Consider the following 27,812-nt stretch of genomic DNA (forward strand, 5'->3'; position numbering starts at 1 on the left):
GGTGGAGCTGGCTGATTTTTATTTTGGTGGTGGGATTCGGATTTAAATTCATTTCCTAGAGCAGAGATTTTTTCACAGAAGAAAGTGGAGAATTTCTCACTTGATATTAGGGGTTTAGGTGTTTCTTTAGTTGTTTTTGCTAGTTTGTTTGATTGTTGTTTGACCAGGTCGAACAGCTTGGGAGGTCGATTTTTAGCGTTCTCCAGTTCAGTTCTGAAAAATTCTTTTTTAGTGTTGAGGATTTTCTTGTTGTAGGCATTTCTGGCCTGTCGAAGGAGTTTAGGATGTGCTGCAGATGGGTGTTGTTTCCAGATTCATTCCATCTGTCGAAGGGATCTCCTCTCATTGTTAAGGGATCCATTGAACCAGGGATTTTGGTCCTTGATCTGGGTTCTTTTTAATTTTAGAGGTGGCTGGTCATCTAGAATGTCGGTTATGGTGGAGGAATAATGGTCCGCTAGATTGGAGACCGATGTGCACTGTGGGGGGGAGGTCAGACTCACAACGCGCTGCCAGTTTCTCGTGGTCAAGGTTTTTGTTGTCCCTAACCCATCATTTGGGAATCACAGGTTGAGGTGTCCATGATTTATGGGTGCTGGGCAGGAGGAAGGTGATGGCGTGGTGATCGGACCAATCACAAGGATCAATGGAGATAGGTTTGACCGCTGATTCCTTAGCAATGATCCAGTCTAGGGTGGCACCTTTCGAATTAGTGGGGAGGGAGCAGGCTTGGGTAAGGGCTTGATCGGCCAAGAAGTTTCTGATGTCATTGACCTGAGGGTCCTTAGGATCGTTCCAATGCAAGTTAAAGTCGCCAAGGAAAATGTTGTTAGAGTTTGGGTACACCTTGGCTGTGATGATTTCCATGAGAAGGTCAGTAAAGATGTCGTTCTTGCCAGGGGGGGTGGTAAAAGATGTGAAGTTTGCACAGCTGTGAGGTGTTATTGAAATGGCGAGTGCGAGGTATTTGCAGGAGTCCGAGGGGACCACCGGAAGTTCCGTAACAAAGAGGTTAGTGCGGTATATACAGGCAATTTCACCCCCTTTTTTTTTTCTTTGAGGGCCGGTCCATCCTTACGATGTTATAGTTGGGCGGGACTAAGAGGTCGAGGTAGGGCGATGAGGAGTCCTTGAGCCAAGATTCAGTTAAGACCGCTAGGTCGGATTTATGACTCAGGATGAGGTCGGAGACATCAGATGCATGCTTCATAGCTCACCAGCAGTTAATTAGGAGGCCGGCTATGGGGGGGAAAAAGTGGGTGTCGAATGTAGAAGTGGAGGTAGAAACTTTAGCTAGGTTGCAATTGACCACCCCTCTGATGCAGAGGGTAGCAGTTCTGTTAGGGTTGGTTGAAACCGTGCAGACAGGGTGTTCTTCCTTCAGGTTTAAGGGGCATGGGGTTGTCAGGGCTGAGTCATAGCTACTGAGGAGGTCAGCCACTTCTGCCTCCGTGAGTTCTGAGGGATTAGGATAAAGATTTAGGTGACCAGCCGTCTAATATTGAAGAGATTTTTTAAAGAGCATTTTCATTGGTTTTTAGGGTGGTGATCAGATCTCTTGTGAAATCCAATTCTAGGTATTTAAAGCACTTAGGTTGCCATAAGAGACCAGAGTCACCGATAATTTCTTTCCCACCAAAGTTATTAAGGAGTTTTACCTCTGTCTTGTCTTTATTCAACTTGTATCCGGAAACTGCAGCAAAGTATTCAATTGAAGACATAAGTGGGGTATAGCAGCCCCTGCATTCTCCAAGACAATCGGCATAATCAGTTACTTTGACCGTGCAGTTGCTGAAACATACCCCTATGATCTGTTGATTGTTTCTGAGATGATAAAGGAAAGGTTCAATTGCTAGAAGGAATTAAGAGGGTGAAAGGGGGCAGCCTTGTCTTGTACCCTGTTCTAATTTAAATGAAGATTAAAGGCCCCCTCCCGCTCTGACCCTGGCTGAGGGATTAAAATAAAGCACCATTACCATACGTTTAAAATTCCCACCTAAATTGAATCTCTCAAGTGTTTCTTCCAAGTAGGCCCAATCAACTTTGTCGAAAGCCTTTTCGACGTCCAAAGTGATAGCGACTGTTGGTGAGTCAGTAAGTTTGTCTTTCTCTAAAACATGAGCTAGGATACGAGTATTTTCACTAGATAGTCTGTTTTTTTAAAAACCAACCTGCGATCTGTGAATGAGTTTGGGTAAGAATTTTTGAAGGCGTTTTGCGAGGATCATTGCATACATTTTGCAGTCTAAGTTGATTAGTGATCACGGTCTGTAATTTTTTGGGAGTGTTGGGTCCTTCCCCTCCTTGGGAATTACTGCTATGATGGCTTCTGTTGGTGTCCCATTAATCTGACCAGAGTCACTAAATTTGTTGAACAGGTTTAAGAGTGGGGGAGTCAGTGTCGAAGAAAAGCATTTGTAAAATTTTGCATTAAACCCGTTAGGGCCTGGAGCCTTCCTAACATTGAGGGTCTTTATCGAGTCTTCGATTTCGGCGGCAGTAATTGGGTTGTTAATTTCAGATTTATCTTGTTCATAGAGGGCAGGTAGTGTGCATTTATTGAGGTACTCCTGTGTTTTTGTGCTATCTAGGTCTTGATTCTTACTATACAGAGTGCTGTAGAAATTCTTAAAAACGTCTGCAATTTTGTCAGGGTCGGAGTGTGCCAAACCTTTTTGGTCAGGGTCGGAGTGAGCCAAACCTTTTTGGTCTATTAGATTTTTAATTGTATTCTTTTGCATTTTGAACTTTAAGTATGAAGCCAAACTCTTCCCAGCCTTATTGGGTTCACAGAGTTTAATGCTTTTTTGTTTTTTCATCCATATACCTGCTCTATCACTGACTATTTTATTATACTCGTATTTCTTCTTCACAACTAAGGCATCTCTAGACATTACATGTTTTCCTTCTAATATGTCAATCTCTTTTTCTAATCTCTTGACTGGGTGTAAATGTTTGATTTATTCAGCATTCTGTCCATCATTTGTTGCTCCCGCCCTAAGTGGGATGGGTTTATCCAGATATGGGTTCATTGTCTGCTGTGCCACTGGATTCAAGGTAGCCTGGCTGATGAGGTTTCTGGGACGAAACCTGTCCCAGAATCCCTATTTCAGGTCCAGGTAGGACCCGGATTGGCAGTTTGTGCTAGAAGTTTCCCATTGTGAACAGGGTCAAGACTGGAATTCATATGGCTGGGTTCAATCTGGGCTGACGTAGTGAGAAAAAGAACAATGGATTCAACCCATATCTTATGACTGTGGGTTAATGTTTGATTTATTAACCATTCTGTCCATCATTTGTTGCAGCAGCATGTTTTACCCCAAGAGGCATTGGTATGCCAAGACATGGGTCTCTTGCTCACTGTGCCACTGGATTCAAGCTATTCTTACTGATGAGGGGTGATACCCCGAAATCGGTCAGACGATGCTGGTTGCTGGTTCACAGATGACCCTGCTTGGCAGTTCGGGCTGGACTGTTCCCATAAGGAACAGGGTCAACACTGATTTGCATATGACTGGGTCCAAACTGGGGTGGCGTAGTGAGCAAAAGAACAATGGATTTAACCCAGATCTCTTGACTGGGTTGAATGTTTGATTTATTCAGCATTCTGTTGATTGTTTGTTGCTGCAGCATTTTTCACCCTAAGTGGGATGGGTATGGCCAGACGTGGGTCCCTTGCTCACTGTGCCACTAGACTGAAGCTAGCCTGGCTGATAAGGGGTGATACCCTGAAACAATTTGTTGCTGCAGTGGTTTTCTAGCAATAGCATCCCTAACCGGGGCCAGCAAGTGCAAAGAAAGGAGGGTGAATCGTACATTGGTGAAATAGGAAGGAAAAGGGAAAGAAGAACTCTAAAAACTGTCATCAAACTCCGTAAAAGTGTTCTCGTAATTATGAGTGGTTTGTATTTCAGGGCAAGGGAACCATCCCAAGAGGCAAATTTCAGGGATTGAGGGCAGCTGGTGTTTTATGGCCACCTTTACCCCTTCTGTCTGGCTGTTCCAGTAGGGGGATAGGACTGGGCAACCACACACCATGTGGGAATATGCCATGTCAGCCTCCTCACACCGGAGGCAACTTGTTTTTAAGCCCCGTGATATATGATTTTCCCCTTTGGGTGTTAGATACGCTCTGTTGTGGATATAGCCTGAATACGGTTAAATCATGCATTCTGTGAGATCTTTGGGGAATGTTCAAGTATCTTAGTCCAGTCCCCTTTGGTAATGGGAGGCTCCCAAATCCCTTTTCCAGTGTTCTCTCAATGGGCTGAGGTCTACTTTCACTTGCTCTAGTAGCTCAGTGTAAAACAGCGAGGTTGGTTGTCTTCACCCAGATATTTGGCAAATGCATTGCAGCCCTTTGTGTACCGCTGGTTCGGTCAATCCTGTGCATCAACATTGTCACATCTCTCCTGTGATCACTCCATGGAACAAGAAGTGGTTTGTCCAGGTGTCATGCTGGTTTTGCAGACAGTCAAAGTCTGCTAGTACGTTGTTTATATACAGGTCTCCAACAATGGTGAGACCTTTCTCCATCAAATTCCAGAGTTCCCTTCAGTCGCCCCTGTGGGGGAGGGTGTGTAGTGTTGGCAGTGGGAGTTCCCTAGCATAGGGTCCTGGTGTGCTGCAGTGCTTGTTGCAAAGTATAGAACAGAGTCGTTATAAGGATTTTCTCCCCAAATGTCTTAACTGTGCCCATGGGGTTCAACAGAAGTTTTGCCGATATTTGCCTGGGGGGCAGTCAAAGTTTCCCCCTGATTGTTTCCCCAGATATGTTCCTGACAGTGCCCCACCCACTGTAGCTGTGCTACCAGGTGTATATATTTCGAAGTGTGGGACTGCTGTGCCCCCTAGGGAAGTGGGGAGGCGTATATTCACCAGCACTTTTCTATTCCAATCTGCTTCATATATTTGCTGTAGGATCAAGGCATCGATGCCCTTGAACGCCTGCTTAGGAATGTTTATGGAGAGGGCCATGAAGAAATACAGCAGTCAAGGGAGAATTACTATTTTTGTCAGGACTATCCTGGCAATTATCGATAATGGAAATGTTAGCCAGTACTTGATCACTGGGCACAGGGAGGACACTACCCGCACATTGGCATCTAGGAGTTGGTCCACCGTTTGGTAGATGCTGACCCCAAGGTATTTGATCGAGGTGGGCATCCACCGTAACTGGTCCTCCGAGACTTCAGGATGGCCGCCCCTCTGCAGTTGTCAACAGGAAGACACAGGACTTTTCCAAATTAACCGTTAAACAAGAAAGTTTGCTTTAATGTTCTAGAGCGGCAAAAGCCCATTGAACTCTGCAGCAGAATCCTGCATGTTTAGGAACATGTCATCCATGTAAGTGATAGGTAGCACAGAACTCACTTGATCCAAAGACCTCGATACTGTGATCATTGGCGAATCAAATCGACTACCAGTTTGATTATCACCATGAACATCATGGGTAACAGTGGGCAACCCTGTCAGATGTCCCTGCTCACTTAGTAGCTGTCCGAGATAACGGCACCAATCTTCACACGTGTCGTCAGGTGAGTGTACAGTAGTTTTGTCCATTTGAGGTGTCCACTGCCCAGGCCCACGCCTGTCAATACTACAGGATAAGGAGTAAAAAGCTTTCTCAATATCAATAGCTAACACCACTGCTATTGGGGGAGGTTTGCAGGGCAGTCTAGCACCTGTATGTGCCACTGAATATTTTTGAAAGTGCTGCATGTGGGGATAGACTGATCCGGGCGAACTAGGCCATGGATGCTGGGTAGTAGCCCATCAGCTAGTATGTGACTAAGGATCTAGTAGCGAAAGGGGTCTTTATGAATTGTGTACTGGTTTGGGTAGTTCTGTAATCAGCACTTCCCAAATGGTAGTTGAGAGTCGAGTGGCTTCCCTGGCTGCATTGAACAATGCTGTCAAACTGGGGATCAGGCAGTCTGCGTAGGTCGCATAGAATTTCATGCTGAGGCCATCTGTACCTGGTATGTTCCCTCACAATAAAGTTTTAATTACCCCCATGACTTCTGGCTCTGAGATGTGCCCGCATAGTGGCTCCATCTCTGCTGCTGGTAGGCATCCCACTCTGTTGGTAAGAACTGCCCTCTTCACCAGGTGTATATAATTACTGGTAATATTCTAGGAATTCTCTGATAATCGCTTTTGTCCATTGTTAATGCTGAATATGGGCTTATTAGGACTAGCAGGAAAGCAAGTGATCTGCAGGATATAATGCATTCATTGGGAGCCCTGGTTATATAGGATTGGTAATCATATCCCCCAAGGGGGAACTCATTCAGTGCCAACCGCGCTTTTTGCTCTTTACGCAGCCTTTCATCCACACCAGGGTCCCTGTCCAGCACCTGTTCCGGGCCCGGGGGAGATCTTCTGGCTGCCAGATGTCCGCATGTAACTACGTGCTGACCCCACACATTTTGCTGCAGCAGTATTCTCGGAGTCCCACTTTGAAGCCATCCCACACCGCCAGCCAGGAGGAGGAGTTGCCCTGGTTCTGTCTGAAACAATGGTCTGTAGTATCACCCAGAAAACCATGGCCTCCAGTAGTACCGGGTTAAGTTTGCATGTTGGGATCAAAGATCTGGACATGTCCAAATTTAGTGTCACCATTAGTGGGATATGATCTGAATGAGTTCTGACTAAATATGCTGCTCCTGAACTCTGCCTTGCAAAGTTGCATTGCATAGGAGCTTGACTAGTTGTACATGAAGTGAGTCTACTCACCAGTAGTAAGAGTATTCCCTCTCCAGGGGATGCCAGAGCCTCCAGACATCCTCTAAGCTCCATTGTGTTATCCATTTGTGAACCCCTTAGCACTGTTGTTGGGACAGTGTTAAGAAGGGGAAGGTGTGATCTTTTTCAAATTAAGTCAGCTACACAGTCACACTTTCCCCCACCATCAGGGTTGTGATTCTAGCCAATATCGGGGATAAGGTATAGAGGTATGCACATTGATCCACATTTGAAGTGTATACATTTAGGAATGCAATGTCCCTCCCATCCAGTTCCCCCACTCTCTGGATCCACAGCCTCAATGTGGGGGCAAAATGGGGTACCTGGGCAGAGCCATATTAACTCCTCTCTTGCATAGGCAGAGTATGTCTAGTAATATACCCTACCTCTTTATCTCCCCTAATTAAGTGTGTCTCCTGTAGGAAGGCTACCTGTGCCTGCTGCTGCTTAAGAAATGCTTGCACATTGTATCACTTGCTAGGGGAGTTTAGATTCCGGACATTCTATGTGATGATTTTTAAAGACAGCATCATGCATTGTTCATGCGTACCCCAAAGCCACCAACCCAAACCCCCTCTCAGCAAAGCCGGCAATGCAATTCGTTTCCTCTGTGTAATAGGACAGTAACAAAACATGAATAGTTTTAAATTGCCCAGCACTCCCTCGCAGGACTGGGGAACCAAAGTACTCTGTCCAAATGAGTAGAATACATCATTGCATTGTAGGAGGGTTCAAGTCACTTCCATGAGTGGGGACGGGAGGGACCCATGCCCCTACACCAAGGGGGTCGAGTCCTAGACCACTCCGACCCATAGTCTGCAGGTACACTAGAACTCAGGCCCTTATATTCCCCTTACCTCTCATCCACCCCCAACCTGGTATCTGTGTGATCTCTGTGCTAGCTCCAGGCTCCACACCTAGAATTTGTCTGCTAGGTGGGGGTCAAGACCGATCCACTTTGCTTAGCTCTTAGCTCCATCAGAAGTCCCAAACCTACTGGCACTCACCTCACAGTTTGTGCAATGCTCAGGGTCCAGTAAGTCATAATGGTTGTTATGAAAGTGAAATATTTCGGATACCACTTGTGCTCTGGCTTGAGCTGCCTGCTCCTGTGAGGCTCCACCCCCTTTTGTACTGCTCCTGTGAGGAACAGCCCTGCTCCCATCGGTCCCGTCACCTCCTTGAGTGTTTTTATTCCTAGGGGTTATTTCCGTCCCATTATCCGGTTGGATGTCAGGTCCTTTCGAATTCAGCCAGAGCCATGCCTCCTCTAGGGTATGGAAGTAGTGTGTCTCCCTACACCACCATATTTCAGGCCCATAATGTTGAGTTGGCATTTAATCGAAACATAGGAGAAACGCTCTTTTTGGGCTGTATCTGTGTATTCTGGAAAGGCTGTGACAGTTGATCCATCCACCTGCTAGGGGCTCTTGAGCCCAAATAACGAAAGTATCAAGTCTCTCTCGATGTAGTTTACTTCAGAGGTTGAAGATTTGACACTTTTGGTGAAGTTTCTCTTATTCTGACATGATAAGTTTAGACCAAGAATGCTAATCAGGGCTTTAATTCTGATTGGACCATCTAAATGCATAGAGCATGAAGGCAATTATTTTTCTGTACCAGATCTAATAGTACTATCCCTTGCAAGTCTGGCAGTGCAGGATGTCGACAATTCTGGACTGGTGGTATTTGGTTAGTAAAAGAGTCAACTGTGACTATAAATTGTCTGTAGCAGGTTCCTTTGCAATCCTGAGCTTTGCAAAAGGCTAGGTAAGTTATTCCATTCTCCTATGGATGGACAAACTGAGATTTGTGAGGTATCATTCATTTGGGAGGGGTGAGACAAAAGCCTTTTGTCAGAGTTGGCCAAGAGCTTGAGAGTTCAGCCTGCAAAGAATTAAATTGGTTTAAGCAGATGATCGCAACATGACTGCTGATTGTTGCTCTAAACATTCCTGCGATTCCAGCGAATGACTGCTTTGTCCATTGATTTTCAAAAATCTCTCTTCTAAAGTGTGCACCTTCTCATCAGAACTCTTTTTTGTCACAGTTGACTACTTGTTCCTTTTGTTTCACATTTGAAGACCAGACCCTCAGGCGTTGGCCACTGAAGTTTTTCTTCAATACAGTCTACACAACTAAGTTCTAGATTTTCTCCATTAATCACAATCTCTTGCCTTTTGGCACTAGTTCATGTTAATGGGCCATCTCCCTACTGTTCTGTAGGTTTCCAGTGATTGCCTGGTGATGATTCTGTCATTTCTGAACTTACTTCATAGTCTGTAGGGTTAATTTCATGAAATGATCCTGAATGATTCTCTAACATAAGAGATCAGTAGGTTTTCAGGGCAGCCTGCAGAATCTCATGGATATTTTACTGAAGCTTCTCAGCTCATTTATCAGTCCTGAGCTGCAGGACCACTACAGCCCATTTATCTGCTTGATTTTTATGAAATAGCTGGTGTCTGGGCCGAGGTTCTGATCCCTTTTCAGCCAATGCAGGCATCATTATGACTTTTCTGGCTCTGTTAGCCTCTTAAGGTAAAGCTTATAGGCTCTTTAATATCTACAGGTTGGCCATCTTGTTAGAACACATTTGAGTGAATGGAAGACAAATCAGTATGTATCTGCCTGTTTTTCAATTTTTGAAGGTTGTGTGATTTTCCAATTCTCCAAGACCTAAATGTAATCTAATGCAACATGTTAATTTGTTGTTGAATGTGATTATTACTTAGCCTGATAATGATGCATTATCTTTGAAGTTTTCAGCAACAAAGCTGATAAAATTATTATGGTTGATTTCTTTGAAAGCGTTTTATTATCTATGCTTCTGTCTCCAATATATATTCAGGTATATATTTTATTGTAAACAGAAGGACCAAAGCAAAAGATAAATGTTTTTTAGTAATATTTTCCTCTCATACCCAAAATCTGTGCGGGCAACTGTTTGAAGGTGCAAAGTCATCATATAAAGCAGTATCATCTGCGACATTGGCTCGTTAGGTTAGATGGGCATTTTATTAGCTGGTATTGGGATAAATTCTTTCAGGGGGCATCCTACTAGAGGTGATATGCCTTTAAAAGTCTTTGGGGCTTGAGATGGCTTGAGGTCATTCTCCAATCAGTAGGTTGGCAAATGTTTCAGCATTTAGAATTTGTTATTGTAAAGCTGTTTCTCATGTGGCTTGTTCCATTGTAGCTATAAGTTAAAGCAGCAGAATAAGAGCCTCCGGCCTTGCAACAAACTCTAGATGTTCCCAGCTTAAATTAAGGAAAGTATTAATTTTATTATACACACAGAATTATGTATTATCCCTACACTGTCTTGTTCTATTAATCCTTACCCTTTTCTTTTCTACTCCTGTTTGGGTCACCTCGGACATCAGTTTGATTGGGTTTTTTTGTTGCTAAGACTCTCCTGAGGTGCAGATTGGTTTTACAAACTGGAACTTCTTTTGGAAGTGGGCAAAGTGATGAATGAGGCAATTACTCCTTTGGGGTTATATTATCAAATGACTGCTACAATGGAATTCATAGAGGGCTATTCCACTTTGGGTTTGGCAGTTATCATTTTATCATTCATAATGTCTGTCTTTCAATGTATTATTCTACTTAATTGCTTGCTCTCAGAAAAAAAGAGGGGGGATTATTTATCCTTGCACCACAGTCCATCACTTTTTGTGATGCTCTGGTGGCGCAGGAGCCTGCTCCATGATTTCCAGGCAGCGCTAAGCCACTTTTTTGGGCTTAATGCTGCCTTGTAAATATCTTTCCTTTTAACACAGTCTTCTGCTTTAAAGGGTTGTGAAATTGGCGTTGCTGGGGGTGTTCCCATCTACAGCCATGGCTTTTTGACACTGCCCCAGATTTATGAGAAATTGTAACTTTGAGGCAGCGCAAAAAAGTACCCCTCCTCATGGGAGTTGGAAGCGATGCACAGCAATTCACAGTGATGCACAGCGATGAGAAATATCTTTATTTCTCCCCGTATTCCTTTTTCTATGTGAGCAGCATTCTGCAGCACACATAGAAAGAGGAAAAAGTCTCTTGTGGTTGTTTTTGTGCAGGAAGGTGTCCTGTCCCTTCTAGCGCAAACATAATCATCCCTGCAATGCAGGCACCATTGCAACATGGTGCAAAGGTGCCTGTGCTGCACACAGCAGCCCATTGTGTGCCAGCACAGGGAAAAAATTACAGGAATGTGCTGTATCTCGGAGATACATCACAGTCCTGTCCATTTATTTTGCTGTAAGGCAGTACAGCAGGAAGGCTTGCGTGCTGCCCTATGACAAAAACTCATAAATGAGGCCCAGGGTATGTTGCTCACTGCAAAGAATGGTCATGGGCTGGGTGGGGACCTATTGGTTGATGTCCTTTATGAATTAATTTGTAGTTTCAGTATCCCTGCTTTTGGACTTGGCATTTTCTGCAGGGTCATCCCCAAACTTTTTACCTTCACCCTGCTGTTTTCTGAACCCCTTTTTGTTAACTTTTAGGACTCTGTGTACTTTACCACTGCTAACCAGTGCTAATTTACTTGTGCTCTCACATTTAATTTACATGGAAGTCCCCAGTGAAGTGTTTCTATATGTGGCCAGGGCCTGTAAATTAAATGCAAATAGAGGGCCTGCAACACTTATTATTACATTCATGTAAGTAGCATTTTAAACATTTGTTGTCTCTTTTTCTCTCAATCAGATCAAATGGACCTTGAATTCTTTCAACCTGTATAAAGTACGGGTGTTTGCTCCATACGTTCACCTGGGACCGGATGCAGGTAGCTGGGGCAGCCATGTTGAAGAGGTGTGGTGCTGCTGCTGTACTTTGCGGTCCCCTGTCCAATAGCAGTGTCTCTGCTGCATATGTATCCGAGCCAGAGCAGCCTGACCGGCTTCCTCTGTGATGAGACAGCGGAGTCATTGGCAGGGTGCGTGTGTGTCCCATCCGGCGCAGACCTACCGCTGTGTGCCGTGACTATACTGTGGTTTCATCAACAACCCAACATATCCTTCTCAATTTACCATGCACGTTTAGTTTAGTTGGTTTACCACACTAGGACACCTATGCATTTTAAATAAATAGAGCAAACTTTAAAAACTCTCTTCCAAAGTCCTGCAGACTAAAATGGCACTGTTGAATACTTGGTATTACAGGTACCTAACATGTCCTCGGTCCCACTCTGGGCAGCTCCATGAGTCCTTGCTAAGATGGACACGATCAATCCTGGTTTGCTGCAGAGAGGTCACTGACAATGCCTCTCCATCTTCCTCTTTGAATTGGATGTAGATAGCTGTGGTGGCCATGTCGCAGTGAGGTTCAGCAGAGAAGTGAAGTTTTTGTATGAACATATTTTTGAAGTTAGAGTGTATTTCCTTTAATTAGGTGATGCAACCAGAGCCATTCACAATAAAGGTATGTTTTGGGGTTTTTCTGTCTCTTTTTCTCTCAATCAGATGAAATGGACCTTGAATACTTCCAACCTGTAAAAGTACAGGTGTCTACTTCCATGGCACTCACCCGGTCCCTTAGTCTGGGATAAAGCCAGTATGCCTCACCCTAGCTGGAGCTAGCAACAACTGTAACTCCCAGGAAGGCTTCCCTTCTCAGCTCCAGATAAGATCCACCAGCCCTTCTCACCAAGTGCAGCCCATCCCTGTTCTGCTAAACTGCTAATTAACCTGGGCTATCTGCAGGGGCTTGTAGTCTCTATGCCTCCACTGATCCCTTGTTGCATTCAGCTTCCCAGCAAACCATTGCCTCTGCCCAGCCTCCAATTATGTGTGATTCACACAAAATCAGCCCATAGCCTTATTGGACTACCTTCATAGCCAATATGATAGTGGCCTACCATGTGATTATGTACATAGCCAATATAATAATGGCACTCCGCACTGCTCGATGGGGAAAGTCTGATGGAAACAAATATACTCTCACTGCCTTCTACCGCCCTACAAAAACCTATCGTCTGTAACATAGCCCTTCACAAATTCCATTACATTTGTAATGATTCTGGTACCCTTTCATACATTTCGTTTGAAAACTACAGTGTCTGAGCCTATGTAGTTTCACTGACACTGGTCTTATCAACATTATTCCACCACAATACAAAAGAGAAGATGCTCTCACCCTGCACACATACGATATCCTTATATCAACTTTAGGATTTGATGCCTACATGGTGATATAATACTGTCCTGGACTCATTCATTGGGTCTGCTCCTTCACCACTGCCTAGGCATCCAGATCACCGACCTATACCTTGGCAGTGCTTGCAACATCTCCCACCTCATCCTGATGGGGACCTGACTGCAGGTGTCTGTCCTAACCCCTCTCCAAACCTACTAACTCTGTTCTTGAGAGATATGACCCCAATTTTTGGAGCATAAAGTATACCAATAATTTATCTAACAATTCAAAAAAAGATTACAAGCACAACCTACTCAAACAACACTCAGAAAGACTTATAACCGATACACACTGCACAGCCAACAATGGCAACCTGAAAACATAACTCATTGTCTACTCTAAATGCCCTGATAAATGGAGAAACACTTTCCAACTCCAGTTTCATATCCATATCCTTATAAAATTAAACTCACAACTGCCCCCTCCCAAAGCTTTAGAGAAGAAGTCTCCATTGTGATCTGCAGAAAGGGGAACATTCTAATCCAAGCATCTGACCAACACCTATCCATTCTTGAGCGATGCTGCCTGTCACTCCTTGCCTCAATACACAAGCTGGTTCTACCACTAGCCCTCCCCTACCCCTCCTCCCTCGGCAGTTATCCCTCAACCCACTTTCCCCTAGAGCCCTCAGTCCACCGTTTCCTCCATTCAGCCACACATCTTAGTCCCATGACTGTCTGTCCAATCAACATTAATCACACCCCCTACACTTGATCACACTGCTACACAGCCCCTTGACATGCCCACCGGATATGAGAGCACTAGCTTGACTCTCAATCCTTACTCCACTATTTCCTCACAAACATGACTCTCCATACTCATCCATCCCACCCAACCAAACCACCCTTTCCTCCCAACTTGATGGCACTGCCCCTTCCTTCTCTGCTGTGGACTGTCCATTTTTGACTTGGGACCATCTGCCTATCCACGCACAACACACACAGATAACCTACTCTATATTCTCACCCAGTGTTTAAGCCAAATAGAACAAAGAATTGACTCTTTAGTGGAAGACCTCTCTCTTTGTTAAATCTGGCATTGCATACCTTGTCAAGTCACCACCCTTCTCTGCTCTGAAATTAGAAAATTGCTCCCCCCAAAACAGATTGCCTGGTGACGGCCAACACTCAGACCTATCCACCATGCCCTTGAGCTGATGATCCCTTAGGCCTCCCCGCGCTCTCAACACTTTATTCTGATCCAGCGCTCCTATTGAAAAACTGTCTCAATAACACTACTGATCCCCACAATACTCACCATTATTTATGAATCCCTCGTAAAGGCCCATAACACCAATGAGACAATTTTTGAGCGACTGAATCTGGTGGTCTGATTAATTAACCTATCTACTTATTATTTACAAAATTATAAACAACTGGTTTATCTATTTTCACCATGGTTTTTAAACACTTGGCATTAATCAGGCCACAAAGGCGATTGAATCAACTGATGGTAACTAGACCATGAATAAACAAGACCAGCTTGTCATTTCAAATCTAATTTTTATTATCTTTATTTTCACAAGGAAAAAGCATTTACGTTTCAAAAATTCTTTATTTATTAAGTGATCAAGAAAGCAGCATTTTAGTGAGGAAATGAATTAATAAACTGACATTTTCAAAGCAAGTTCAGAAACATGAATTATTAGCAAAATAACAGTTTCCATTCCTTAAACCTATTTCCCTGTCTGATTCTCACTTCACCTAGAAAGGAAAAATCATTTAAAGTCTGCTGTCTATTTCTTTTTCTTTCTCCTTTCTTAGTTTGCAAATTCTTTTCTTTTCCATTACATATTTGCTTCTCTTGTGTATGATGCAACTAATTTTTAACAAAAGTATTACTATAGCTATGACTATTAAAGGAAAAACTATTTTACCTATAATTGAACTACCAATCTCTTGAAACCAGTGTTTAATAGCTGCAAATCTTTTACTTAAGCTTCTGGAAAACTATCATCTTCTGAAGGTTCCACTTCTTCATGTAATTCAGTTATGTTTCTAATGTACATTTCTATATTCTGACTTTTGCCTGGGATATATGTACAGCAATGTTGGACAAGCAAAATTCCACAGACTCCACCCTCTATTGCTAGCAAAATGTCTAAAGCAAGACGATTCTGCATTACCATAGACCTCATGGCAATAAGCTCTGTATTCACTAATTTAAAACCATTTGCAGTATCAGTTGACAATCTGTCAACAATTATAGACATTTTTCTGATCTTAATTGCATTCAAGTTTATACCCACCATAGGTATTACTGCACCAAATATATCTCCCAATATTTCTGAAAAACTTTCCCTTCTAAATCTACTCAGATGATTGCTAATTTCAAATGAACCTTTTGCATTTCTATCAACATGGAAAATTTTGGGAAAAACTAAACCTATATAGCATGTTCCATACCAGTGGTCAGGGAGATTGTAATAAGCTTTGTTCCCACACACAAAATAAATTCCAGGAAAAATTGGATCTTTGCCCCCTTTGAATCCCCAACCCCCTATTATACGATAAGTGTCTTCACATTGACTTGCACCAACAAAACAATTATCAAACAAAGTATTATCTCTTCTAATACAGAATTTTCCAATAACGGGTGTATATATATTAATTGCAACATTCTCAATTCTACCATTGAGTTTTTCATCTTCCATTTGCCAAAATTTTGTCTTAGTATGTTTCAACATCTCATTTCGTTTGTAAATTGCCCTTCTCTCTTCCACCATATTTAAGAACGACCTTTCTTCTGCTCTCAATTTACATGTTAAATTATTTCTAAAAGCATACTCATAGGTGAGTTCATTGGTTACATGGAAAAATTCCCTCATCTGTTTAGCATATTTCACTTTATTCAAGCTATCTACAACTTTTAAATTTGCAAAAATGTCATCATAGTTAGAATAATAATACTCCAAACGTCCAGTTTGATAAAACAAACTACCTATCACACTACAGGTTATGCTACAGGTTATGCCATAAGTAAGAGGAAGCATATTATAGGTTACACCTTCAGACACAGAAGTAGTTAATTTTACACAGATGCAGCAATCTTTTGCATCCATCACCTTAACATATTCAGATAAAAGTCTTGAAAAAGTATTACTAGAAAAATCCCCTACAGATCTATCTTGATGAATTTCTGGTTTGTGTACAATGATTCTATTAGTCTTATCAACTACATCATGATTAACCACAATTTACTAGTCATATTAGCTTTATACATTTCATTATCAATTCCAAAAGGAAAAATGACAGCTAAAACTAACCAAACTAAAATTATCAAGATTACACATATTGAAGACAATTTGCAGCATCTTCTAAAAATTGAGCACCTCAAATTATTATTATAAGAAGGCATCTTTACTTACAAACAAGAACCCCCTCTTTTTTTTTTTAACAAATAATTTTATTTTCTAACAGCTTTTCTTCGACCTTATGTCATACATCAATGTGTATTCCAGCTCCAGCTAACACAATTTCTTCAACCTTGTGTCACGTAACACAATTTCTTCAACCTTGTGTCACCTAATGAACAAAATCAATCAGTATCACTTGCATAATCAAAATTACTTTGACTATTTACCTCTACTACTGGAGGAATAATTATATAAGTCCACTCAGGTGACTTGTACTTCTGATTTGGCTTTATTACTTTTTTTGCTCTGCTATTTATCACTTCTATTCTCTTGCTTGCTTGAACTTTCTTATTTGAGACTTCTTCTTTTTGACTTGTGATCTCGTTAACCTGCTCCTTTGCTAATTTAAACTTTAGGCTTTTGTTTTCATTTGGCCAATTATCTCCCTTTCTTGATAATTTCTTTTTCGGTTCCGCTGAATTATAGTCCACTCTCCAAGCTCTTTTCCTTGATCTTTTCACTTTCGATTCATCTCCACTTTCATCTGTTTCGCTCTGTGTTGTCAGCTGATTCATTTATAATCAGTTTTACTGCATCAGATTCTTTTTTAGATTCTTTAATCAGCAGTTTCACTCTGTTAGGAACATCATCCTTATAGCTGGTACTTGGAATTTCGTCTTCTTCTTCTTCAATTACTTCCAATTTCCCAGTTTCAGAAATTTTGTTCCTGCTTCCAGAGCTTCCAATCTGCTTTTCAATACTCCCCTGAATTTTGATCTTGAATCAATACTTCTTCAGCTTCTTGATCTAGCAGATCTTCATCATTTTCATTTTCTTCAGATTCTTGTATCACAATTTCTTCATTCAATGCCTCATTCGCATTTAAATCTTCCAGATGTCGACTTTCTTGTCGATCTTCAGGATCTGGATTTTGATGTCTTTCAGGTTCTTCTTCTGAATCTGATTCAGCAGTTGTGTCACCTTCGTCAGGATTCTCAGGTGTTGGCACTCGTATGATGTGGCTAGCATGAATCCATCTCTTCAAACCCTTACACTTTACTGCATTTGTTGTGACTAATATCACCTGTCTTGCCTTCTGCCACCTTGGTACTAGGCAGTTTCTTCTTGGATGAACGTTTTTTCCTCACCCAGTCTCCAGGTAACAAATCATGTGCTTGTTCCTTCTCTTTTGTAATTACTTCAGTTCCCACCTGATGGAACACAGAAGTCACCACATCAGATAGATTTTTACAGTAATCCATTATGATGCTATCATTAATGCTCAACAGTTTATCAACTGGAACAAATGCTTGCCTCAGAACCCTACCCATTAGTATTTCATGAGGGCTCAAACCTGTTTTTCTATCTGGAATGATTCTCAAAGAAATCAAAACAAGTGGAAGTGCGTCTGTCCACTTCATTCCTGTAGCTAAACACATTTTTGCTATTCTGTTTTTTATTGTACCATTCACTTGCTCAACAACACCTGATGCTTCTGGTCTGTAAGCACAATGCAGTTTTTGCTTTATGTCCAGAGCTTCACAAACCAATTGTAGCAATCGGTTTTCAAAATGTGTGCCACGATCTGTCTCGACTGTCACAGGAAATCCATACCTTGGTATGATTTCTCTCAAAAGCAATTTTGCCACAGTAATTGAATCATTGTGGCGTGTTGGGAATGCTTCCACCCATCTTAAAAACAAACAGACTATCACCAAAACATATCTAAGTTTGTTGTGAGGTGGCATGTCAATGAAGTCAAGCTGTAATCTGGTAAATGGACCACCCTCCCGTCCTATGGTTCCCATGCTCACAACAGTTTTTCTGTTTGGGTTTATCTGTTGGCAGATAAGACACCTCTGACAAAGGGATTCTGCAATTATTCTGAATTTTGGATTGTACCATGTTTGCCTAAATAATCTGATCATTGAATCTCTGCCAATATGTCCCGGACCATGGTACATGCGTGCCATGTCAGAAATCATACTGTCTGGCATTACTATTCTGTCATCTTTGTAAACCCAAACCTCATCTTCTTCTCTCTGTCTGCAACCTGTTTTTAACCATGTGTTTTTCTCTTCATCATCTGCCTCATCTTGCAACTGTTTTACTCCTTGCCAAGTCTCAACTACAGATGTTAGCATAAGTGAGTTCAAAACATGTTCATTTGCTTTTTCCCGATTAATTGACACATTATTTTTTGCACAGAATTTCCTTTTGTTATGTAATCTTCACCTTTTTTTATGTGCTGTGCACTTTACAACTGCAATCTTTTCTGGCAACTGAATTCCATCGATTAGTCTCTTGATCAACTGTGCATTTCTGATTGGTGATCCCGCAGAAGTTAAATAACCTCTTTGAGACCAGAGCTGACCATAGTCATGGACTACACCATATCCATACTAACTATCAGTCACTATGGTAACTTTTAGCTCTTTTCCCAATTCACATGCACGAATCAAAGCAATCAATTCTGCTACCTGAGCTGAACGAATTCCTTTGAGACAAGATGCTTCAATTACATCTGCAACTGTACAAACCAAATATGCTGCATTCAGAACACCTTTATCTGTTCTCAAGCATGAACCATTAACAAATAAAACATAATCTGATTCAGCTAATGGAACATCTTTTATGTCCTGTCTGGGTTTAGTGCAATATTCTAATACATCCAGGCATTCATGATCAACAGCCTCATCTCTGATTTCTGTTCCAGAAGTGTCAGGTGATAATGTGGAAGGATTTAAATTCACACATCTCACAATTGAAACATTGTCTGAGCCAAGAATCACCTTTTCATATTTTGTTAGTCTACTGTTTGTCAAATGTTGTGTACTGCTTCTTGTGAGGAGAATATCAACTGAATGTGGTACATATACTTTTACAGGAAATCCCATTATTATTCCTTCACTTTGTTCCAAACTTACACTAGTTGCAGCTACTGCTTTTAAGCAACCTGATAATGCTTTTGCAACAGGGTCAAGAACAGCTGAGAAATATGCTATTGGCTTTCTCAGTCTTCCATGTCTTTGAATCAGAACTGATAATGCACATCCTTCTCTTTCACTGCAATACAGCTCAAACTCTTTTTCATAGTCAGGCATTCCCAATGCTGGAGCTTCACACAAACTTCTTTTTAACTGTTCAAAAGCTTCTAACTCAGTATCTGTTAGGCTAATCGGGTCTTTTATGTCTGCTTTTGTCAGTCTCTGCAGTGGCTTTGCAATTACTGAAAATCCACTAATCCATTGGCGACAATAACCAACCATTCCCAGAAACATTCTAACCTGTCTATGTGTTTTTGGAGGTTGCATTGCTTGAATCATTTTTATTCTTTCTATCGTCACTTGTCTGACTCCCTTTGCAATTCTGTGACCAAGATATTTTACTTCTTGTTTGCAAAACTGTAATTTTGCAGGAGACACTTTATGTCCCTCATCTGCCAGATGATTTAAAAGAGTAATGGTATCTGTTACACAATTATCTCTTGTTTTTGCAGCCACAAGGAGATCATTAATATATTTCACTAATGTAGATTTTCCCGGTAAATCTAGATCTTCCAAGGATTTCTTTAGCAACTGATTAAAAATAGATGGACTTTCGGTGTACCCTTGAGGGATTCGACACCATGCTAATATATGCTCTTTGAACCTGAACGCAAACATTTGTTGGCTTTCTGGATGCAATGGAACAGTAAAGAATGTGTTACATAAATCAAAACCGTATACCATTCTGCATCATGCGGAATCTGGTATAAAATTACTGCTGGGTTTGGTACAATTGGGCAACATGGAACAACAATTTTGTTAACCTTTCACAGGTCTTGAACAATCCTGAAAGTACCGTTTGGCTTTTTAATTCCCATAATCGGTGAATTACATGGGCTGCTCTCAATTTCTTTTAGAACACCTTGTTTTATGAATTTATCTATTACAGGAATAACTCCTTCAATTACTTCTGCTTTCATTTTATACTGAGGAATGTTTGGATAATCTGCTCCTTGTTTTTTTTCTGATATTTTTACTGGGTCTATATTTTTCATCAAACCCATTTCATCTCCAGTGAAATCCCAAATTTTAACATTCACTGTGTCTTTTAATTCTTCAGGTAAATTATTCTTATCAAATACAGGAAATAATTTACGTTCTTCTGCCTCAACCATTGACATTGGTAATTTGTAAAGCCCATCTTCTTCTGGAGTTTGTAGCTCAATACCATCCGGTGAGAAATATATTTTACAATTCATCTTACAAAGAATATCCCTACCTAAAAGATTAACATGACTGCTATTACAAACTATAAATGTGTGCATGTCTTTAAATTTACCTATTTCAACTTCAACTGGTTCAGTTAGATCTGTTTTAATTTGCTGATTAACTACACCTACTACTTGGATCTTTTCACCAGAGAGAGGGCGGTTTTCTATTTCCACTGATCTAACAGTAGAACGGGTAGCACCTGTATCCACTAGGAAAGTAATTTCTACATCATTCACTTTACCATTTACAAATGGACCAGACTGATCTACCTCAAGAGTGGCTCCAAGCACACACTCTTCCTCCTCTCTCAGGCACCGTCAGAAGTAATCATCAGATTCGCTCCCACCATCTTCTTTCAACCAATATTGTTGTGACACATTCGACACATTCACTCTTGGCGGTCTGTTTACCTGTTCACCTCCGCTGAATCCTGTTTCTGCACTGTATCTCTGCACATTTACACAGTTTGGAATTGGCGGTTGTGGTATCTGACTTTGCTGATTCAGTACCTGTCGCTGTAGCTGTTGCTGCAGATTTATCTCATTCTGCATCTGTAGATTTAATGATGCATTTTTAAAATAATTTCTGGGCGGATTCTTACACTCGCGCTTCCAGTGTCCAATTTTGCCACAATTAAAACATGGGAGTTTCTGTTTTAGCTCTTCTATATTTCCCATCAATTTTGGCTTATTATAATTACCTTTAAATTTTCCTTGATTCTGGTCAACATTTTTATTTCCTAGATTTGCCACTTGTTGTTCAGCCACTTTTACCTGTGCCCACATAGCTTTTTCTTTTAGCTTCTTTTGTTTAGCATCTATTTCATCACTGCAGTATTTTGCCTTTCTCAAAATCTAATCTACTGAGTTTGATTGCCAACCAACTATTCCATTTCTTATCATTTCACCAATTTCAGGTCTCAAGCCATATACAAATGTGTATATAAAATGGCTCATATCCTTTTCACTTAAATTCTCATAACCACTGTATTGTTTGAATACCAGTAGTAGTCTTTCATAATATGAATTTACTAATTCTTTTGGCTCTTGGGTTGTTCTATCTATTTTAACCCAATCTATTTCTTTTGGGGGAATCTTGTTTTTCAAAAACACAATTACCTGATCGTATTTTCTCATTACCTCTGGTGAAGGAGCACCTGTTACTATATGTCGAGGGTATTCTTCTTTAGGCCAATTTATAGTAATTTTACATTCTGCCCAAAGATCTGATGGGACAACTATGTCAAAGAAACCATCAAGATCGATCCACAAAACATTTGAAACTTTCTCAAATCTGTCTACCTGTCGATACCATTCTACCGGTTTTTCTCTTAATCGAGGAAAATCATTTGTGAACATTAAAATGTCCTTTCTTGTCCATGGGACATGCACATACCCACCTCCCGGTATTTCTCTCATTGCCAATTCATTTACCACTTCCACTTCCTCTTTCTTTTCTCTGACAGGAAAAGCTAAGCTTGTACTGTCTTCATCTCTTTTCTTTGTCCATTTCACTCTCCATTTACTTAATTCGCCCCATTTTCTCAAAACCACAATTAAGTCTTTTATATGAATGATTCTTCCTGTGGTATTCATGTTTTCAATGTCTTTTTCAGAGAAATCCACTCTGTAATGTTTCTGCAAATTCTTTTGCTTACTCAAATCTATTTCTAATTCAGCAGCCATTTTCTCTAATTTATCATATTTATTTTTCGTTTTCCATGTTATGCTTTTCCAAATAAACAATAATTCATCATCCTGATATAGCTTCAAATTTTTTGTTCTAATTGTCCCAATTATTAATTCCTCCAAATCTGCTTTCAATTTTGCTACATCAAGTAATTTACATTCAGAGGTTTGTGTTAAATCTATTTTATTCAGACTCTTTTCCGGAGTTCCAGAGTCTGATTCTGCACCAGATGCAGTTTTACTTATCAAACTCTGATTAAAAGTTAAGTCAGGCATCATCCTTTTCTCTCGATATATTTCAGACAAATCTGAATGAAAATTTTCAGTCACCTTCTGTATTTCTGAATTTAATGGAACAGTCAAAGCTGAATGTCTAATTTCTTTTTGATCAAATTCTGGAAGAACAAGCCCTATCGTTACTGGTACTGTTACTGCTTCTATGCTTTTAGTAATTGCTGTATTAATTCATTCGTAGAACGAATATTTTAGGATGTACTCGGTAATTCCTCATACCTTTCTGTTCTTTTTCTATTTGGGATTACATTTCTCTGGACCGGGGTTTCATTTCTATAGACTGAGGTTTCATTTCTATGGACTGGAGTTTCTGCGTAATTTCTATTTTCTCCTGATAAATTTGAACTACATCTTGTTTCTACTCTTTCAGGTGTTTTTCCATTATTCGAATTTGTTTTAGGAGACGACTCATCAATAATTTCTCTTGGAGGGGCACTAGGAGAAGTCCATGAACAAACTCGTTGATAAGGTGGCGGTTTTCTGGTATATATTTCTTCTAATACTGCATCTTCTGACTCATTTTCTTCAATAATATTATTTTTCTTTTGTGTACACTTTTGTCCAGTTACCTCATCAATTAGTCTCACTGGGTACAAACCATCACACATGTCTCCACGTCTCCATCAACGCATTCTATCCTGATGTGTTTCTCTATTAGGATCTAGTCCTGTTCCCCTTGATATTCCTCTACTTTCTCGTTGTAACTCAAACATTTAATCCTCCCATTCAACTAGAGCTTCAAATTGAGTAGGTCTAGGCTTTGGTACAAGTTTCATCATTTTTTCTATTAAGTTTTTCAAAACTGCCATATTAAAAGATCCATCTTCCGGCCATGCTAATACACCATCATTTTTAGTGAACTCCATCCAATTCTCAATCCAGAGACAAGTATGATAACCATATTCTCCCAACATATACGCTGTAGGTGTTTTGTACTTATGAATTAATTTTCCACCTCGCGTTGCAATTTTCTTGTCAGGTTTAAATTTATTTTTCAATTTCTGAAACCATGAAAGCTTCTTTTTCTCTTTCATGAAATAATAATCCATGTTTTAAACAATTTCCCTTACTTCGGTAAAAATCTTAACAACTTATAACAAGGAAGTTGTTATTCCACAACACCAACCAATCCATGCACGAAACTCACCAACAAACCAATCAGGTTAAGCTACGTCAGTATTTTGCTCAACCAATAGAATTACTGCTTTTCAGGATGAGCTGTAAGCTTGCCTTAGTCACGTGAACTAATCGGTGCACGAATACTGTGACGTATGTTAGCCAATCACAGCGCGACTCCTGTGACGTATGCTGCCGCTGCAGCTTCTCTGTCTCTCGCTCCACTTCTTAAACTGACACCTCCTTTACAATTTTAAAGCGCTATATTTACAAAACCTACGATTGAATTCTGTTAATAACTCCACAAATAAACAAACCATTTGTCTGTTTCGCTAGATAAAGTGATAGCTTTCCCAGTCATTCAAGTATTCCTTTGCGTGAAATAGACAACGCTCATTTCACAGAATATTTAAAATTTGTTAATAAAGTAAAGCTACTCTACCCTTCTAGCCAGTAATAACGAACTTGTTACTCTCTAAATGCACATACAGAGATAGTTTACACCTCCTTAGAGACAATTCAGAGTTTAACTCGATCGTATATTACAAATTCATTTACGCACATCCATACGGAAAAATCCCTAACCATGCATACATAAAATTTTCAGTAGGACTATAACCCACCAAAAGAAATCCTCACTCGCCAGTAAGATAGACGACGCTTCCTTACCCTTCACTCAAGCTTAAATAAATTCTACTACTCTTTTCACAGTGAGTTTTAAAACAGGCTCCAAGTCCCTATACTCGAAAGCTACGATTTCATAGAAAATCCTCACTATGCATTCTACCTTACACACCTAAAATCCCTAAACTTGTGCTGTACGTCCACAACACTAGTGATATACGACGATACCACTATTTTAAAACAGAACAAATGCACTGTGTAACTTCACCTGTCACACTTCTCTTGCCGGCACAACTAGGAATTTTCACACTGCTGGAAAAAACCTTTCGACTACATATAACAACTAAACAAACTTAACAAACGTAACATATGTTAAACATTGATCCTATGTATTTACCATGTAACATGTCAGTTACCATAGTAACCGAACTCTGCTACCAAGGAATTGATCCAGCGCTCCTATTGAAAAACTGTCTCAATAACACTACTGATCCCCACAATACTCACCATTATTTATGAATCACTCGTAAAGGCCCCTAACACCAATGAGACAATTTTTGAGCGACTGAATCTGGTGGTATGATTAATTAAACTATCTACTTATTATTTACAAAATTATAAACAACTGCAGTTTATCTATTTTCACCATGGATTTTAAACACTTGGCATTAATCAGGCCACAAAGGCGATTGAATCAACTGATGGTAACTAGATCATGAATAAACAAGACCAGCTTGTCATTTCAAATCTAATTTTTATTATCTTTATTTTCATAAGGAAAAAGCATTTACGTTTCAAAAATTCTTTATTTATTAAGTGATCAAGAAAGCAGCATTTTAGTGAGGAAATGAATTAATAAACTGACATTTTCAAAGCAAGTTCAGAAACATGAATTATTAGCAAAATAACAGTTTCCATTCCTTAAACCTATTTCCCTGTCTGATTCTCACTTCACCTAGAAAGGAAAAATCATTTAAAGTCTGCTGTCCTTACGTGCGCCAAAAGTCCAACAGCATGTCACGTCAACCAGGAATCGGAAAGAAGAGAGTTTTTTCTCCGCTCCAAGTGTCAGGTTTTAAACCTTTCTTTCTAGCTAAACTTACTACATTTTACATAATTTAGAGCGATTCCAAGCTCTCCATTGGCTGTTATGAGTCAGTCCACGATAAAATGTTAGATCACGTCCGTTACTTGACCAGGACCAGGCTTTTACATAAGCCCTATTGTCTCTCATTTCCACGTCTTCCGACTTCCTCAGAAAAGATACTTTTTTTTCACGAGTTTTAAACATTTGCTTCCTAACCTTGGCAGACACAACAAGTTCCTGTCCTTGAACCTTTCTCCGGGTGCAAGTTCAACTCAGCTGAAGAACTGCTTCTCCAAATCATATGATGATAGTGCAGTAAAAGTCTTCACAGCTGCGCATGTGCAAGGCATTACTCTGGACAAGTTTTCATCTGCAACTCTGTCTGCCATATTTTTCTGAATCACTTCTAGGCCTCACTTCGGAAACTATTATTAAACAAACACAAGACATCAGTTAATAAAAGAATTGAAACCCATTCTGTTACCCACCCCCTTTGCTAATTAACCCTGTTAATTATGTTACCTAGCTGAAGCACATATAAGCAGCATTATATCTACCATTCCTTAAGGAACTGCAGGAACTCTTTTATGCATTTTGTCACAGAAAAGACATAACATAAGCACACAAAATAAGCACATGCCATTAGTTAAACAGCTGCATTTAATACTGACAAAGACAATAGACAAGGTTAGATTATTATTTCTTCTTTGCGTTTGCAACATAAAGCACATTAGTTATCCCGCATGTACTGATGCAAGAACTCTTATACTATGTTGATTAGTATTTTCACCACAAGCATATTAATTCAATTATAATTATGGGAGATTAACTTCGCAAGTTTGAACAAAATATTGTTCTGCACCTTGCTTCATCAATTCCCATTGGAATCAGAATCACTCAACAGATCCTATAGCACAAATACCTCACTTACTGACTCCAAACCCCACACTAGTATCCCAGTTGTCTTGGGCATGAACCGATTCCCCCAAACCAACACATCACCCAGACCTCCAGCTCAATACACTACTATTCAGACAATACACTCCACGCCTATCATTCCTAGCTCCCTATCCTGCATACTCCTTAGGTGCAGATCAGCAGTGAGGCATGCCACTGAAAATGCTGAAACATTACTTGAGGATGAAATTGACATTGCATTTCTGAAAGAAACCTGGCTTCAGGACCACTCTACCTCACTGCTAGACCAGCTCATTCCGCTTGGCTATTCGATCCTTGCACGGGACAGACCAGGTCAATCGGGGGCTGGTTAGTGGTCATTCACAAAGAAGAAATTCACCTCATCGCACTTCAACCTTTGAATTTCTGGTTGCTTGAATACTCTGGGGTTATACTCTCAACTAAAGCCTCCACTCCTATCAAACTCCAAACCATCTATCACCCCCCTGGTGATCGCACAATCTTTGTTGAAGAATTAACTGAGCATTCCCTTACTGACTTCAATGACATTTTTCTTGGTGACTTTAACCTGCACTGGAATGACAATGCTGATGTCACAGTCAATAACTTAACCAACCTTCTTGATATCAGTGACATCAAAAAACTATGCAATGACCCTACTCACGTTAAAGGGCTCTACTCTAAATGCTATAATCACTAGAAAAGAGCTGGTCTCCCACCGATGCATCAAACCTGTCGACTGGTATGACCATCATCATATACTGTTCAATCTCAATGTTCCTCCCAAACTCCATCTTGCTCACGTCAATAATCTCCTGGACTGGGTAAGGAATATCAAACAGATCCTTCTAAATGAACTGGATTCCTTGGTCTATAACTAGCTGCACTCACAACCTCTCCTTCACAATGTTGATGGCCTAACCTCCCACTAAAGCTCAACTATGACTGCTGTGCTTAACCAAGTCGCACCACTTAAGCTTAAGTGATCTAGAAAAATTAAATCCAGATCCTGGTTCAACTACGACCTCAACATCGCCAGGAGAAGACTAAGACTAAAAGAAAGGCACAAAAGACTAAACCCCTCACTGCCCACCACTTGCACCTCAAGTCTTATTGGTTTGCCTACAAGAAACACGTCTTTAGAGAAAAAGCCACCTTCTTTCGCAATCAACTGGATCATTCATAGAACAGACCCAGGGAGCTCTTCAAGCACTTTCATTGTACTTTTGAGTCAGAGCAGCTGCCCGTCCCGAGCAACTCTGGTCCAACTAACGCGGTCTTGAGGATCTAGAAGATGAAGGCTGACACTGACTGCGTGGTGCCTAGGTATAGATGCCTACATTTTCCAGACGGAGCGCCTGCCCTTCCAGCAGAATACTCGACCAATTCTCTACCAGTTACGGCCACACCAACTATGCAGTGGTTTCCTAGGAGGCAGCCCTTCTTTAATTGCGCACCCCGGCTGATTCACTCTAATTCACCCTCATGGAACACCGACCAAGCGGTAATTCCTCGCTTACGTGAGTTACACGCCTAGG

This window comes from Lissotriton helveticus, chromosome 3_1 (assembly GCF_964261635.1).
Source record: "Lissotriton helveticus chromosome 3_1, aLisHel1.1, whole genome shotgun sequence".
Classification (NCBI taxonomy): domain Eukaryota; kingdom Metazoa; phylum Chordata; class Amphibia; order Caudata; family Salamandridae; genus Lissotriton; species Lissotriton helveticus.